Here is an 18516-nt window from a genome sequence, read left to right on the forward strand (position 1 = left end):
AGATGCAAGTCCTTCAGATACTTATTTCTAAAGCTCAGGTCCAACTTTAAAATAAGGAAAATCCCCCCAAAAAGTCTGCAGGAAAATTTTCCACGCTGTTTTCCTACTGATCGGTCATTCTTTATTTGGGAATGCAGGATACCGTGTCCAGCTCCATTCTTGAGGGTGAGGGGAGAGAGACTTTTGGCTTCATGCAAGGAAAGCAGCAGAAGCAGCAGAAGTCTTTCTTTCTCTCCCCCAAACTCCGCCAGAATGGCGCATCCTCTTGGAGCAGAATGCCTTGCAGGGTCCCAAAGACTAATTTCTGGTAGAGTTTGTGGGAGAGAAAGAAAGACTTTTGCTGCTTTCCTTGTGTGCAGCCAGAAGCAGAAGCAGAAAGAAGCAGAAAGAAGCAGCCCAATGGCCAGGTGAGGTGCTTGGGGCAAATGGGGCAAGTTCCCCACCTCTGCCTTTTCACACACACACCCCATTACTTTGTGTTGTTCGCAATGCAAACAACGCAAGCCTTGTGTTCTCACGGGCCATGTGGGTGGCGCAGCCTTGTGTTCCCACGTAGCCTGGATTAATTGCTTTGAGGGGTGCTTTGGGGGTGATATTTCTCTGCGGACCACCAACATTTTCTTGCAGACCATCAGTGGTCCGCGGTCCACCAGATGGCAACCACTGCTGTAAAGCACTGTGAAGCAATATATAGGTCTAAATGCTATTGTGATTGCTACTTGTTGCCCCTGAAGACTCCTTGGGAAGGTAGAAAAAAAGCCATTAAAGGCCACAAAGGAGGAAGGAATGAAAAGTTGTGGAGATATTTGGAAAAGAGGAACATGGTCCTATCCTAAAACTGAAGCAAGTATGAGAAAAACACTCTGGATAATCTGTCTTGATTTTGTTTCGTATAAGATGTGACACAGGAAAACTTGTTGTAATACCCTACAACAAGCATTCCTGGAATCTCTGCAATGTTTGTTTCTTGACCTATCTTATCTTGAAGGGGTGATTCAATGAAGCATTGCTTAAAATTGTAGCAAAGTTTTTTCAAACATTGTACTGTAAGTCTTATATATATGAAATATAAAATAACCAAATAGGAAAAGAAACAGGAAATCCTACCATCACATGGTTCATATACATTTCTGCCTCCTGTTTTCCTTTTCTGTATTCCTTACAGAATTACAAGACAAGTAATAAACTAGATTTTATATGATTACGGTACTTCTGAACTATATTTTCTGCCTCCCAACATTTTTATTTCCAGTTTAAAACAATAGTTCCTGGGAAGATTGGATGGTAGGCAGTTGAAAAAAAAAGATTTATTAAAAGTCTCAAAACCTACTATGTGCTCAATGTTTTTTGCTGAAAACGTAATGTAGGCATCACTGAGGACAATGGTAGGGTGAGCCATGAAGAATTTCAGAGCTCTATCTGATGTTGCAGAGTTATAAAAATGAAAAATTGGGGATCTAGATCACATCTCTGTTGGCTAGACCATTCCTCTATATCAGGTGTCAACCTGGTGGCCTGCGGGCCAGATGTGTTACGCTATGCCCACCCCAGCTCTGCGAAGGAGAAAATGTTGCAAAACATCATGTGATGGCAACATGATGCCACACCTTTGACACCCATGCTCTATACACAGGACTAGAATCATTTATTTAGATTTACATTTAATAAGCATTTTAGGAATTTCTGATAGACATACCAAGAGGTTTTTTTAAAACACTATTTTGTTAGTTTGAATTTCTATTCTTGGAAGCGATTCCCATAGCTGGAGAAAGCTCATTTGGGTAACTTCTGGACTTCAAGAGGCTGATGGAGCATTAAAAACTAAACTGTTTGGTGGTGTTATAGTGAACTACATTTTAAATTTAATTAAAACTTCTTGCTGAACTGAGATGGTAAATCTGATATGTTTTTGTTAGTAAAGTCTATGGTTTGCAATCGGCATTTTTGATGGCTCTTTTGCTGCATTCTTCAGCAAATTTACTAAATTAGCAATTAGGTTTGATTGATTGATTTAATCTGGAGAATGGTCTTACCTACATGTATATATGCTTGCTTTGTCTTTAAAGAGAGAAAAGTAAAAAAAAAAAAGCGGGGGGGAGGCAGTTTGTACTATTGTGTTCAGGCCCAGATTGTGCTATAGTAAATCATATGAATAATGGCAGGATAGCTATCAGAAGATACACACACACACATACACACACACACACACAACCACACGCACACACACACATATATAAAAGATTTGGAGTTTTTGCAGCTTATCCTGTATTGCAACAACAGAGATCTTCCCATTCTCATGTACAGAGATCAAAGACACAGAACAATAGGAAAAATAACCAGTTTGGGAACAGAGCATTTCAGAGTGTTTTTGGAATATCCCCGTTTTAAACTCTGTTGATTTGCATATGCCTAATCGGTGTTTATCTTTCCTGCTCAACAAATCCAAGGTCAGCAGCAAACAAGGCAAGGGGAGCCAAAGGAAAGGAGGTCAGAAAAGAACAAAGAAAGAATGAAGGAAATAATAGGTCTTACATTGAATAGCCCCCCTGCCCTGAAAAGTGAACTAATTAGTTGGTTCTCATTTGCTACTGCTGGACAACACTGCTTTTACACAAGGCATAGAAATCAATTTCCCTGAGAAATATCAGGGCAGATTAATTCCCCTTCAGTGGAATCATTCCACTGTAGACAATGTAGGTCATATATGTATGCCTGAATTGTTATTTCTAGAATGAACATCTGAAGAAATAATAATGGTGGCCAGAAATGAAAGTACCCAAATGGCCCTTTTGGAAACTGGGTGAGTATTTCAGTTAATCCAGCCCAGTTGTTATTCGGTCATTTTATAGTCAATAATTTCTTTGATTCATTTGCTCCCATATGTTCCCCTATTAATAATTTGCAGTATTCCCAGTGGGCTTCCTATCCAGATTTTTCCCAATCAATATTTTTCTGCTTCAGTTCCAGGAAAGGGTTGAATATTTCGATCTCTACCAATGAACCATATGAGAGGAATTTTCTTTAGAGACCCTAATGAAGAACTACTGGAAAGGTGAAAAAAAGCATAATTCTTTTTAAAACAGCAACTAGTTAGATCTACCGCCCACTGTGGTGCCACCAGGATCTGATCACCAAATTTCTCTGCTGGAGGAGTCTCAACTTCAGAAGCACATACATAATTGTTTTGAAAAGGATCAATCAAAATTCTGTTCTTCTCCACTTTTTGTTTTTCTTTCGTCAGATTATGGACTGGCTGTGCTCAGTTTTCTCTCCCATCTTAACCTTCAGCAGCTGCATTGCCTTTAATATCCTTTCTCTTAATATGTGGGGTTGCTAAAAAGCCTTTGGTTGCCTGGTAAGATGAGACATAAAGAATGATCGAAGAAGAAGAAGAAGAAGAAGAAGAAGAAGAAGAAGAAGAAGAAGAAGAAGAAGAAGAAGAAGAAGAAGAAGAAGAAGAAGAAGAAGAAGAAGAAGAAGAAGAAGAAGAAGAAAAGAAAGAAAGAAAGAAAGAAAGAAAGAAAGAAAGAAAGAAAGAAAGAAAGAAAGAAAGAAAGAAAGAAAGAAAGAAAATGCTGGAGAGAAAAAATAAAATGCCTAGGAAGGAACACTTGATGCTGCAGTGTTTGATGTCTATATATATGGTCCTTATCCAATGATCTTATTCATATTTGATCTACCAAAAATGTTGTTATAGAGAACAATTTTGTTCTTAAACATAAAGTATACATCCAGGAAACCAATATAATATCAGCATCTTTTGTCATATTTGATCATGCTTTCTAACTTCAGCAGAAAACTGTGACTACTTCCACTTTGCGTGACTGTTGGGTTTCTCTGAGGAACAGTCATCTTCATTGCTGCTAATACTGGAGCATGAAGAAAAAACAAGGAATCATTCTGTGATCTCCCCCAGCGACCAAAAAGAGCTTGCAAAAAACATCATTTTGATAAGCACTTCGGATAATTCTTTTTTTAAAAAGTCACCTATACATATGACATACAACATTTTAACATGTCTAATTATTTCCGAGGAAATCTCGGTGTTTTGAATGAAATGAAATTGCCTACCATTAAACCACAACAGAAATAGTCCTCGACGTATGACCACAATTGGGCCCAAAATTTCTGTCGTTAAGCAAGACATTTGTTGAATGAGTTTTGCCCCATTTTACGATCTTTCCTGCCCCAGCTGTTGAGTGAATCACTACAGCTGGTAAGTTAGTAACCCAGTTGTTAAATAAATTTGGCTCCCCCATAGACTTTGCTTGTCGGAAGGTCGCAAAAGGGGATCACATGATCTTGGGAACACCACAACGGTCATAAATAGGAACCAGTTGCCAAGCATCTGAATTTTGATCACATGATCATGGGGATGCTGCAAAGGTTGTAAGTGTGAAACACGGTCAAAAGTCACTTTTTCAGTGCTGTTGTAACTTTGAACAGTCACTAAACAAACTGTTGTAAATTAAGGACTACCTGTAACAGAGCTGGGAGGGACCTGCTCTGTTACCCTGCTCAGGCAAAAGACCCTATACCATTTCAGACAAATGGCTGTTCAATCTCTTCTTAAAAACCTCCAGTGCAATGGTGGGATTCAATCTTTTTTGCTACTGGTTCCATGGGGGTGGCTTGGTGAGCGTGGCTTGGCTTGGCGGGCATGGCTTGGTGGGAGTGGCAGGGAAAGGATACTGCAAAATCTCCATTCCCTCCCCACTCCTGGGGGAAGGATACTGCAAAATCCACATTCCCTCCCCACCCCACTAACCTGCTTTCCAGTTCCGTTCTCCTGTGCAGGGCAACAAGAGAAGACCCAGCCGATCAGCTGGGACTCTGGAGGCAGAGAATAGATAGGGGCAGTGACAGTCAGAGGTGGTGTTTGCCGGTTCTCTGAACTACTCATTTCTGCTACTGGTTCTCCAGAATTGGTCAGAACCTGCTGAATACCACATCTGCTCCACTGATAGAGCATCCACAACTTCTGAAGGCAAATCAGAGGTGCTATTCAACCGGTTCGCACCTATTCGGGAGAACCAGTGGTGGGGTTTTGGCGTGGGTTGCAGATCTTGGTAGCAACCCCTTTTGGAATCCAGACTCCTTATTGCCAACCACCGCTGGAAGCGTCTCTTCAGGCGACCCATCTCCCCTCCCCCTCCTCTTGCAACTGGCAGTTGTGGCAGGGCCAGGAGGATGGCGTGCACACCCGAGGAGGAGAAGGAAGGGGAGAAGGGTCACCTGAAGGGATGCTTCCAATGTGGCTGGCGATCCTTGGTCAGCCAGTCTTGATTCCCAAAAGAAGAAATGCAAATAGCAAAGAGCACCAAGGAAAGCCCAGCTGTGGCTTTGAGGGAGACACACACACAGAGAGAGAGAGAGAGTGGGGGAGAGAGGGGGGAAGATAGGGAAGAGCGCTTGGCCAGCCATGGCTTTGAGAGAGAGAGGGAAAAAGAGGGAAAGAGAGAAAAGGAGGGAATGAGAGAGGAAGGGAGAAGGGTCTTCTAGTCCAACCCTCTGCTCAGGCAGGAAAACTGAGGATGCCAAGTCTGAGTGGAGGGCCAGGCAAAGTTGTCAGAATAATCTTTGGAGGGACACTATACCAGGGGTCTCCAACCTTAGCAGCTTTAAGACTTCTGGACTTCAACTCCCAGAATTCCTCCCAGAATTTTGGCAGTTGAAGTCTACAAGTCTTAAAGTTGCCACGGTTGCCTGCCCTATACCTGTTCAGAGAAATGGCTGTCCAGTCTCTTCTTGAAAACCTCCAGTGTTGGAGCATCCAGAACTTCTGGAGACAAGCAGTTCCACTGGTTAATTGTGCTCACTGTCAGGAAATTTCTCCTTAGTTTTGGATTGCTGCTTCTTTGTTCAGTTTCGATCCATTGCTTCTTGTTTTGCCTTCTGCTGCTTTGGGAAATACATTGCCCCCCCCTTCTTTGTGACCCCTCAAAACCCTGTTTTGTGACCTGCCTATCACACTCTTGGTGTGGCCCATAAAAGTACATCTATAGTATGTGGATGTAGATAATAAAGTCGAAAAAAGGTGAAATTCTTTACAGAACTATAGATACATTGAGGCTGGGGGTAACAAGGAGTGGCTGGGAGGAGAGGGACTGGGCAAAACACCCCTTGACATGAGTGATGTTGGGTTGGCCACGCCCACCCAGTCACATGACCACCAAGCCACTCCCACCCAGTCACATGACCACCAAGCCATGCCCACCCAGTCACATGACCACCAAACCACGCCCACCCAGTCACATGACCACCAAGTCACACCCACCAAATAAGCCATGCCCACAGAATTGGTAGTAAAAATTTTTGAATTCCACCACTGAGGCAAATAGTTCCACTGATTAATTCTTCTATGTAACCATCGTTCTATCTGTATTCAAAAGTACATTTGGAAGATAGGGTGGCATTGTAACATACTATCAGTTTTGCAATCCAATGCCTTTCACTAAAATCTCTAAATTCGTAGCAGCTGAAGTGGAGGAGAGTGAGCAGCACAAGTTCCAAATTAAATATATACTTTTTAGATGTAGGAACTATATCTCGCTGTATCTACCTAAATGATGCATAAGCTATTGGGCAATGTTATTCTTCTGCAGTGTTGCTAGCAGGTAGTTTAAGTAAGCAAAACTACTCCAGATAAATATGAAAAATGGCAGAAATATATTCCTGCTATACAGAATCACAACTCTTATGGTATTTTGACAGTCTGACATTATCACTCTTTGCAAATTATTCCGAGCACATCAGTGAAAATAATAAACCAAACTTCCTCTGTCTTCCATCCCAGAGATCAAGTTAGTAAAATCTGATGCATAAAGCTCAACTCTGGAACTAACTCTTCCAGTTGACAGCTCCAAAAAAGGTTGATTAGATTGTTAAAAAGTAATTGTTGTAGCTGTCCTTCCTAGCAAAGAAGTAAAATAATTAATTTTTCTAGAGAAGAAAGAGCGTGTAATGAACTGAGAGAAAGTTATTTTTGATCTCACTGAAAATGTAGGTGGAAGAAAATGGATTTAAGGAGTATTATAATATATATATATGTGTGTGTGTGTGTGTATGTATGTATGTATTTATGTATGTATTATTATTGAAGAGGACGTTTTACCTATTGGAGAGTTCTGAAGTTGTATTTTTACAGATTATTTTTTTTTGCATGAATGGCTCCACATAAAATTCCCCCAGAGCCAAACATTTTAGAATCCTCACATTGCAATACTTTATAGGAAGATATAAACAGGCTTTGTTCTGCCAAATTAGTTTGAATATCAATCATGACAAGAATATTTGGAGTGTGGGAATGAGCACCTTTTCAAATCCGAAGAAGGAAACGTGTTTCAGATCTGGAACTAGACATCTCTATTACTTCTTAAAGAAACCTTTTTGAATGGACATCATGTTGGTACAAAACCAGTTAGCATCCAGCAAGTTCTTCCTTAAAGAGGATAATTGAAAATATCATATATTTAATCTGCAGTGCAGAATGCTACATGTATGAGTTAAGTACTGTAGGGGGACAGCCAGGTTTTTATATCCAAAAATTAGAAGGAATCTGGTAGCATTTTTTGCAGACAAGAAAATTTTATTTAAGGTATATGAATTTTCACAAGCTGAACCTCACTTCAGCAAATGGAACCTAAGGTATGTAGGAGTTAAATTGGGATGGGGGGAATTGGACTGGTTATGCAGATGCAGATTATCAATTAACCACTGTAATGTGTTCAAAATCTGTTGTGTTTGTGGAGATCTTCAAAGATTGCCTGACATCTTTTCATGAATGTGAGTTCAGTCCTCTTTGCTCAGTGCTGCTGATGAAGGGTTTTTTTTTCCCCAAATGGCTGCCAAAATAGGATACAACAGCTATTTTTAATTCATAACTCCCAATTCTATGAGAGATGAGACATTTGTATGTGAATAACATGCATACAGGTAGCTCTTGACATACAACTATTTGTTTAACAAACATTTGAAGTCACAATACACTCAAAAAAGTTATTTACAATTGGTCATTGCACTTATGACCATTGCAGCATGCCTAGAGTCATGTGATCATAATTCAAGTGCTTGGCAACTGGCCTGTATTTGCAACAGTTGCGGGATCTGCAGATCATGTGGCCACTATTTGTGACCTTTCCAACTAGCTGATGATAAGCATAGTCAATAAGGGAAGCCAGATTTGCCAGCAATGTGCAGCAGCAGCAGCAGTAGCCAAAAAAGCTAAGACTGTACAATCTTTGCTTGTATAAACAGAGACATAGAATCAAAATCACATGAAGTATTAATAAAGCCTTAGTAAGAACACAACTGGAATACTGAATCCAGTTTTGGTCACCACATTACAAAAAAAGATGTTGAGACTTTGGGAAAAAGTGCAAAGAAGAGCAATTAAGATGATTAAAGGCCTGGAGACAAAAAGATATGAAGAAAGAGTTGCAGGATTTGGGTTTCGCTAGCCTAGAGAAAAGGACTAGTGGGGGACAGGATAGCAGTATTCCAGTATTTGAGAGGCTACCACAAAGTGGAGGGGGATCAATTTATTTTTAAAGCACCAGAGGGCAGGACAAGAAAGAATGGATGGAAATGAATCAAGGAGAGAAGCAACCTGGAATTAAAGGGAAACTTCCTAACAGGAGCGGTGGGTTTCTACCGGTTCTGTCCACCTCTGTAGAACCGGTAGCTCCGAAGAGCAGGAGACATAGAACCTGCTGATGTTTTTGCCCACCTGCCCGCCCAGGTTCTTACCTGACCTTTATTTCCTGCTTTTTCAACTTCAGCTGCCGTGCGAGGCACAGCTGCAGTTTAAAAAGCAGGAAAAAAGGGCTTTTTGAAAGGCTGCTTCTCAGCGTGCTGATGACGATTTACAGGCATGCTCAGGGAAGCACATCGTAAATCACCCAACCTCATAAATCACCGAACCAGTAGTTAACCCTGTCGTATCCCACCCCTGCCTAACAGTGAGGACAATTAACCATTGGAACAGCTTGTCTTCAGATGTTGCGGGTGCTTCATCACTGGTGGTTTTTAAGAAGACACTGGAAGGCCATTTGCCCGAAATGGTATAGGTCTCTTGCTTGAGGAGTGGGTTGGACTTGAAAATCTTGAAGCTTCCAGCTCTATTCTGATAAATTGATGGATTGTCTTAACTGCAATGATTTGCTTAACTGTGGCAAAAACAAAAGATTGTAAATTGGGCAAGACTCACTTAACAACTGCCTTGCTTAGTAGTGGACATTCTCGTAATTCTGGTTGAAAGATAAGGATTACCTATAATAACACAATGCACATAGGTCAATAAGTCAAGCAGAAGGAGGGATGGATGGACCTAGTTTCAGATGCAAAAGCTACCTATGAAGGGCTTTCCAGAAAACGTTCATACTGTAACACAGACATAAGCTACTATCTCCAAAGGACGGGATATTTATGGCCTGATATTTCTGAAATTGGTCAGTTTGAATAAATTTGGTCCATGTCACTTGGGCACATGAATAGGACCTTCTCCACTCCTCACTGTGCTGGGCAGGCAGATACGAATGTGAACCAAGGGTTTCAGTCTGAGCCAGGAAAAGCAAATAGAATTTTGGGAGAGTCGTTTAGTCCACCTTATTCTACTGACCTACAACTTCTTGATTTTTCTTAGTCAATCCACATCATCTGAATAGGGCCAAAGTTACATACTTTGTCTCAGTCCTTTGCAGGAAGAAAAGCATATAAATGAAATAAACATTAGCTTTATGCAGTAATAAGCTGCTTTTAAAGAAAAAAAAAACAGAGACAAAATAGTTTGGCCTACTACTACACACCATAGTTAGGATTGATTGCGGCCGAAGGAAAGTTTTAATACTGCATATTCCAGTTATGGTTTATTTATATTAGCGGTAATTGCATTAAAAATTGCAGTATCTGCTGGGGAACAGAACTATGCTTTTAATGCTCCCTCCCCCAAAATCAGGTAGTTAAAACTATACAACTGATTAATATTTCAAGAATAAGAAAGAGCAAGCCATTTAGCAACCTCCATTTATTCTACACTTGTACTACCAAGAAGAGTAATGCTTGTTAATTCTGTATTTACACTTAAAACTGCCTTTTGAGAAAAGAAATCAAATAAGTTCTGTATGGCATTTCCACAGGTCAGAAGGATGGTTTCACTGAAGCAGTAAATTAGTCTCTGGCCGTAAGTCCCCATTTATATCAAGGCCTGGCTTTTTAAAATAGGCTTTCATTTTATGGATTTGAAAAGGGAACATTTTAGTGAAGCTCATATAGAGTGATGATTTTGGGTTGCTAGCTAAGAGCTGACATGTTTTCCTTTAATTTAAATTCCCTGGAATGTTGCCAAAGAGCACTTTCTGCGTGCAGTTTTAGGAATTTCCACTTGGTGGAGCTTTATGATTGAATTTTTAATATTTTATTAAATTTAAATATTTGCAATGCAGATCGATGGAATAAACAAAAAATAAAAGCTGTTTGTGAACATGTAATGGCAAATTGCTTGGATTTGTTTAGAAGCGCCAGTCAAAGATGAAATGATCTGATTTGGCTAAGTGAAAAATGTTTATCTTTAAAACATGACAAGCCTGGAAGCCGCCTCTCCCCCACCAGCATACATTATTTCTGATCTTCCATTGAGCAAGAAAGAATAAAATTCTCCAAAATACACTGTGGGTTCTAATGCGACTCAAGTTCTTTGTATTTGGTGAACTTTCTATTAAAAACATCTTTAGCTTTATTAAACTTTATTCAAAAGAAAATAACAAAACCATTGCCACCTTCCTACTTCACTTTAGATGTCAACTTTAATGCTATTCAAACACTACCATATCATATAATTAAACAAATAGGTAGTAACTATTTTGGACAGAAGTTATAATTCTGGAACTGACCAGAGTCAAATTTAGTCTACATTTCTATTCCCCACAACAGCTGCAGGAGTTTATGAGAAAATCCAAATCAGGTCATAAGATGATTGTTCTTCCCAGTTTTGATTCACTGGACAGAAAGATTATCACTGATAGGTTTAGACCAATATTTCTCACAAGCGCCAAGGCTTATATCTGTTTTCCATATGCTAAGCTTTATGTTTTCTATTTTGAAACAAGTATGATCCAATTTTTCCTTAGACATGTTGAGGAGTCTTCAATAAGAGGATAATGCATTCCATTAATTTGCCCAGAACAGTTGGTCTTTGTTCCCTGAATCAATTCTGTAAACGTTTTGTGGGAAATTGCTTTTTTGGGGTCAATTGTACAATCCTCTGTTTACATATTTTTATTAGGAAAGTAACAGTTTCCTATTAAATTCTTTGAGGACACTCTTGAAAGACCTTTTCTGAACCTTGGTGAGCAAACATAGATACACCAGCTAAGGTGTTGATCTTGGATTGGGTAAAGCCAGGGACAATCTGTTATTTTGCTTCAAAACTCACTGGATTGTTGTTTTGAAACCCATTCTATTTCCTTTAGCCCAACTTGCCTCATGGGATTATTGTAACGCTTCACTGCTCAGACAAATCCACCCCGTAAAGATTGGAATGGAACCAAAATTTTATACAGATAGTCTGTGGTGGGATTCAAATTTTTTTACTGCCGGTTCTGTGGCGTGGCTTATTTGGTGGGTGTGGCTTTGTGGTCATGTGACTGGGTGGGCACAGCTTGGTGGCAATGTGACTGGGTGGGCATGGCCAACTCAATGTCACTCATGTCAAGGGGTGCCTCACCTGGCCCCTCCCCTCCCAGCCATTCTTTGTCACATCCAGCCTCAACATATCTATAGTTCTGTAAAATTGTTCACCTTTTTTGACTTTATTATCTACATATTATAGATGTACTTTCATGGACCACTGAAAGGAGGAAATGGCTCACGTGCTTTGCCCAAGAGTGTGATAGGCAACAGGCTTTTAAGGGGCTGCCACAAATAAGGGGGGGGGGGGCAATGTATTTTCCAAAGAAGCAGAATGCAAACAAGAAGCAATGGATGGAAACTGAACAAAGAGAGAAGCAACCTAAAACTAAGTGGAAACTTCCTGACAGTGAGAACAATTAACCAGTGGACTTGCTTGTCTCCAGAAGTTCTGGGTGCTCAATCACTGGAAGTTTTTCAGAAAAGACTGGACAGCCATTTCTCTGAAAGACCTCCAGCGGCCGCTTGCTTTCTTCTGGGCAGAAGTCGTGGTGGAGCCTTGGAGCACCCCCCACTCCAGCCCTCCCAAAGCACCTCCACGGATGGTGGCAGCAGCAGGAGCATCCACCCACCCTCCCAAAGACCTCTGGTGGCCGCTTGCTTTTTGCGGGTGATGGCAGCGTGAGGGCAGGGTGGGTGGATGTCCCAGCTGGGGCTGCACATGTGGTGCACAATTTTTAGCAGCCCCGGCTGTGACATCCACCCACCCTCATTGTGCCTCAGCCACCACGTGGTAGGGAAAGCTGGGAAAGCACCACGTGGGATGGAGCCACGCCAGCTTAGCCAGCCAGCCGAGCCTGGGGATGGTAGGGAAGGCCTGGAAAAGTCCAGGGACAGTAGGGAAGGCCTGGAAAAAAATCTGGGAATGGTGGGGGAGGGGCTAGTGTGACTCACAGGCTTAACTGTGAGCAGGAAGATTAGAACTGCTCAGTTGTGGGGCAGCCACCATGGAAGGCTAGAATGGCAAGCCACAAGGATGCAGGAGAGGAGGAGTGACTGGGCAGGGTGAGTGGCAGGCAGGCGGGTGAGCAAGTGAGCAAGTGGAGACTGGGTGACCAGGTTGGGGGTGTGGCCAGCCAGATGTTGCTACCGGTTCAACGACCCACACCAAATTCTTGCTACTGGATCGCCCGATCTGGTGCGAACCGGCTGAATACCACCTCTGAGATAGTCCTTGACTTATGACCACAAATGAGACCAAAAATTTCTATGAAGTGAGACATTTGTTAAGTGAATTTTGCCCCATTTAATGACTTTTCTTGCTTCAGTTGTTAAGAGAATCACTGCAGTTGAGTAACCTGGTTGTTAAGTGAATCTGGCTTCCCCATTTATTTGCTTGTCAGAAAGTCACAAAAGGTAATCATGTGACCTTGGGAGACAGCAATGTTCATAAATATGAAACAGTTGCCAAGCATCTGAATTTTAGTACATGATCATGAAGATGCTGGAAACGTAACTGTGAAACATGGTCATAAGTCACTTTTTTCAGTGCCGATGTAACTTTGAACAGTAACTAAATGAACTGTTGTAAGTCAAGGACTACCTGTACTTTATCTCAATCCTTTGCAGGACTCTATTCTTCCCCCTAGTTACTTCTATCACCAGGACTCCTGTTTATAGTATTTTTCACACCATCATCTTATTAAATTACATACATATTCCCATTCCAAATTAATATACTTCTTCCATCACCACAAGCATCACCTATATATTTGTCCATAAATATATTAAAGAAGGAAGGAGACATCACACATTCTTGAATTGATCCCTGCTCAGTGTTGGACTAGTTTGCTAAGCATTTCATTTATTCTCATGTATGGTTTGCTTCCATCATAGGCTGCTCTTATCACATGCGGCAATTAATGTTCAACTTCTTATTTCTGCAAAACATTCCCTAATTCAAGCTTATTTGCTTTGTCTATGCCAACATGCATACAGTAAAGAAATGTACAGTAAATCTGGTGTATGCGCATCCCCTTTTTGGCATGAAACCACTCTGCATTTCCCAGAGTTTGCTCGCTGTCACCTCTAATTCCTTTCAACCAGGATTCTTCCAAAAGTCTTCCCAAGCATACTTAACTAATCCCTTTGGACTTTTTGCGTTTATTCTTGCTACCTTGCTTTTTGTACAGGGGAACAATAACAGCATTCTTTCCATTGTCAGCAGATTCAGCCTTCACACAGCATAAACAACACATGTCTATTATTTAACATTTCTCCAATTGCCCAATTGCCCTATTTACATAGAGTTTTAATGTATAGATGGGTCCCAGGTTGTTGCAGATTAATAACCCTATAGTCATGATATTTTTCACCATTTTGGCAGCATTTTCACTATTTGTTGTCTTCAATGCTAGCATTGATAGCTTTTGTTTCAGGTTTGTTTTTATTCCCATATAAATTTGTAAAATATTCTTTCTAGCATTTTCTGGTTGCACTTCTGCTGAAGGGTCCCTATTTAATTGTTTTAACCTATTTATAAAATAGTACTTTAATTCTATAAACATCACTGTGTTTGAGTAATGCATTTTTAAATTTTTTAAATAAATTTTATTGAATAAACATTAAAAACAATTGAACACAGTGCAACTTTCTTGGCCATCATTTTGGCCATACAAGCTATATTATAGAAATAATACATAACAGTTAATTTCCTTGTTACCCTTATGTTATTAGTATAGTGCTAGCTGCATATTATTTCTGCTTACATTTATTTACATTTATATACAATTATATACATATTTACAACTGTCTTTTATACTCATGCATTCGTATCATCTCATACTTGTCCACTATATTCCATTCTCTTTGGTTTTCAAAACTTTAACTTTCATTCCTATAAACCCTTTCTTTCTTCTGTCTCACCCTTATCTTTGATTTCTGAAGTTAGTCTGTCCATCTCTGCACAGAGTAATATTTTCCTTATTATTTCACTTTCTGTAGGAGTATCTTCATTTTTTCAGTTTGGGCATACACCAAACTCGCAGCTGTTATTATATGTATCATTAAATATATTGTTCCTTTACTGTATTTCTCATTAATAATTCCCAGTACGAATGTTTCTGGTTTGAACTCTACTTTCTGGTTAACCATCTCTTCTATCCAAACCTTTATTTTCCACCAGTATGTTTTTGCTTTTATACATTTCCACCACATACGATAATAGGTCTCTGTCTTTATGTTACATTTCCAACAATGTGGTGATATACTTTTATTAATTTTGGCCACTCTAGTTGGAGGAAGATGCCTTCTGTAAAACATTTTATATTGGTTCTCTTGATACATTTTTATACAAAGTTGCCAATGTTAATTTTCTATTTCTTTCCCATAACTTTTGCCAATTGTCTAACTCAATATTATAACTGAAATTTTGAGCCCATTTTATCATTACTTCTTTGACTTGCTCCTTCTCCATTTTATATTCTAGTAGAGTAATGCATTTTTATAATCCTCTTTTTCTTGTGTTATTCATTGTACAAGATCTTTGTCTCATCCTAATTTTTACAGAAATCATTCTCATACTGTTTTTTTCTCATAATCTTTTTTTCCTTCATCTTTCTATTTAGTTTCTCTTATTTACTAGCGTAACCCTACATTCTTCTGAGATAATTATAACCTAATTATTTTTCCTCTGTGTCCTGAAGCTCCTACATTCCTTACATGTACTTTTGATTTATTTTGTTATGAGATTAATCTGTTTTATAATATTTCTTATATAACTCATATTTTCACTTTGTGCAATTGGTCATTTTTAAAAGTCTTTTCTCCCTTTCCTTTCCCTTTTTCAATGCGTATTTTCCACTAAAATCTAGTCTTGGCACCACTGAATACTGGTCAGTTCCATATTCTCATCATCCATATACCCTTCATTAATACTCTTAAACTTTCATCATCAACTATCAAAGCAATCATGATTTTGATGCATTTCTTTTGTAGGAATAGATTTGTTCTCAACAATAGTCAAACAATAGAATTGTATTTGCCCAAAATTGGAAAAATGAGAAAATTCTGATGGAGGAGGAAGTAATTAAGAAAATAATGGAATGTGCAGAAATGAGCAGATTAACATTAGCAATTAGAGAGCAAGAAGAAAAAGAGTATTCTAAAATATGGGATTTATTCTATCAATGGTTAAATAGAAAAGTAAGAAATTTAAGTATATTATAATAGTAATGATATGATATAACTGATTATCTTTAAATAAAGCATAATACGAATAAAAATTTAGTAAGAATTGAGATGTGCTCTAAAGAATAATATGGAATTGAAATTAAAGGCTAATGATTGTATAGTAATAATATAATATGATAAAGTTAATTAATGCAATATGAATGTAAATTTAAGAGGAAAAGGCTATAGATATTGTGCACAAGACATATCTACCAACCGACACACTGTACAATTGAAAGGTTTTATTTGTTATTTTATGTATTATGTTTTGTGTTTATGTTTGTTGTTAATAATAAAAAACTTTTTATAAAAAAAACAATATTCAGAGAAGCTTTCTGCTTTCACTAGAATGATCAGAAACCAGAGGGTTTTTTTTTAGTCCATATTATGATCACTACCCAAAGTTTCACTTGAAAAATGGACAGCCTTATAAATCTGATAGATCAATGTTTACTAAATATTTTTCTCTGAGGACTCCTTATCATTTTTTTAAAATTAAGGAGGCCATCAAATGAACCTTTGTTTGCAGGCCTTTTATTTACATATTAAAAATGAGGCACAATTGTGGAATATTTACTTACTGCATCAGATAAAAGCAACAATATCATACCCATTGGATATTAATAAAAGTATTCTAAAAAATTAAAAATAATAGGAAAGAGTTACATTGTTTTAATTTTCTGCAAATATCTTCAATATCTGGCAAATAATTTTAATTTCACAGATGTCTGAGAAGGTCTTGGTGGACCCCCAGAGATACTTGGATCACACTTTAAGAAACACTGTGATAAATACAAATATTGTGTTGCCAGTTCTTTCCCTTTTAGTCATGTGTTTAATGTTGCAACAAAGATCGAAAAGGGATAGGGATTGCACTGAGATGGTGCAATGTTGCTGACATCAGTCTCACCCCCATGTCCCTCTAGATTTTTCTTTTTGCTTAAACCATAAAAAAACAGACATAAACAAATTCCCAGCAAGCCATCACAATTCTTATTTATTCTTGAGTGTCTGGTTGGTCCAATAATTTTGTGTACCCCCTCATCTTGCTGTCGTCCATCAGTAACAGAATAACTTTCAAACTCTATTCATTTAGAAAGTTGCACAGTTTTCCCAATACCTAACCCTGATTCTTCCATTATCATCATGAACAGGAGCATTATGAAGGTCAGTCACCAGTCTATGGATTATTACTTTCATACGTCAGACAACAACCTAGATTACCTTCATGTATAATTAAGCATAATGTCATTTCCCCTTTTTCTTAGTTTCATAGATACACAACATGGTTTAATAATTTAATGTCAACTCATAAAACATTTTGTATACACGTTTTATAGCTGACAACAGAAAGAAGCGGGGAGTTTCAAAGAGCAGGCAACATGGTAAATCGAAAGTACATTCCATTCATATTTTCTTCTAAGACTGATTAGATGACTGAAGCTTCTGCCCCGAAAAAATCTAATTGGAGAGCATGATTGATGATTCTTGGCTATGGACGTTTTTTCATTGGATGATACACCCAGAGGGGCGGGGGGGAAAGTAGGATAAAGGGTGACAGTGAATTATGTATCTCAGAGTTGGCTATGCCCAGATTAGTGCCAGACGTAGAATGTTACCTTCAAATAAATCCTGTTTAGTTTTGGGAGTGTAGCTCAAAGGTCATGATTTAATTGGAGTAACTGCCTGAACCCTGACAGATAGGCAACTCTTTTAACTCATTTGTTAATTCATGCACTCCTTACTCTTCTGAGTTGCCACCAACCCTATGTTGTGGTTTTCATCAGGTGGGACCATAAGTCAATTGAGGCTTTCACAAGATTTAGTTATATCCATATCACATAAAAAAATTGTTGCTAACATGAAAGACAGTTGGTCAGTTTTGGCACATCTGAGTCAAATACTGCAAGCATTAGCACTTTTTAGCAATTCACTTTTACTCCACGCATATTTATACCTGGAACTTGACTCTCTGATGTGGAATCTCCTTTGCAGACCAGCATATTGTTGTCTACATCACATCAGCTCAGAGGTAAATGCCATGGAATAAATTGATTGCACCCCAGGATGCATTTTGCAAAGAAAAAAAACATGAAAAGAATTCAGATTTCCTGCAACTTCTTTTTAGGATTCCTTTCTCTTCTTTGTCATTCAGTGGTACAGCTGTCATGTTCTAAAGTCCTTGTTTTACACTGTGTGTGTGTGTGTGTGTGTGTGTGTGTGTGTGTATTTACATTGCATACATATTCCTTGCATATATAGTGCAATGATGCCAATTGTGTCAATCTGCAAAATGTTTACTAAAATGCTTCTTCATATCTTAAACTCTAAATAAAATTTCATTAGATCAAAAGCTTTTTGAGAAAAGGTCCAAGTCAGATAATTCTGATGCATTGTTTTTGTAAAATCAACGATAATTCCTGTTTGTCCTGTTAGTCTGTGCATATACCATGTTGTTAATATCATTTAGCATCTAATACTGCAGCTCTCATAGTTTCAGTTGCTTAACCAGAATTACTTTTCCGTTCCAAGGTGTCACATATAACTAGTAGTCTTATTAAGCAACATTCTTATTTTCTGCAGTTTTACACAATCTGTGCACAATCTTAAGAGTTTAGACCAGTGGTGGGATTCAAACTTTTTTTTACTACTGGTTCTGTG

This window comes from Pseudonaja textilis, chromosome 1 (assembly GCF_049901715.1).
Source record: "Pseudonaja textilis isolate UNSWEBS1 chromosome 1, rPseTex1.2, whole genome shotgun sequence".
NCBI classification, from domain to species: Eukaryota; Metazoa; Chordata; class Lepidosauria; order Squamata; family Elapidae; genus Pseudonaja; species Pseudonaja textilis.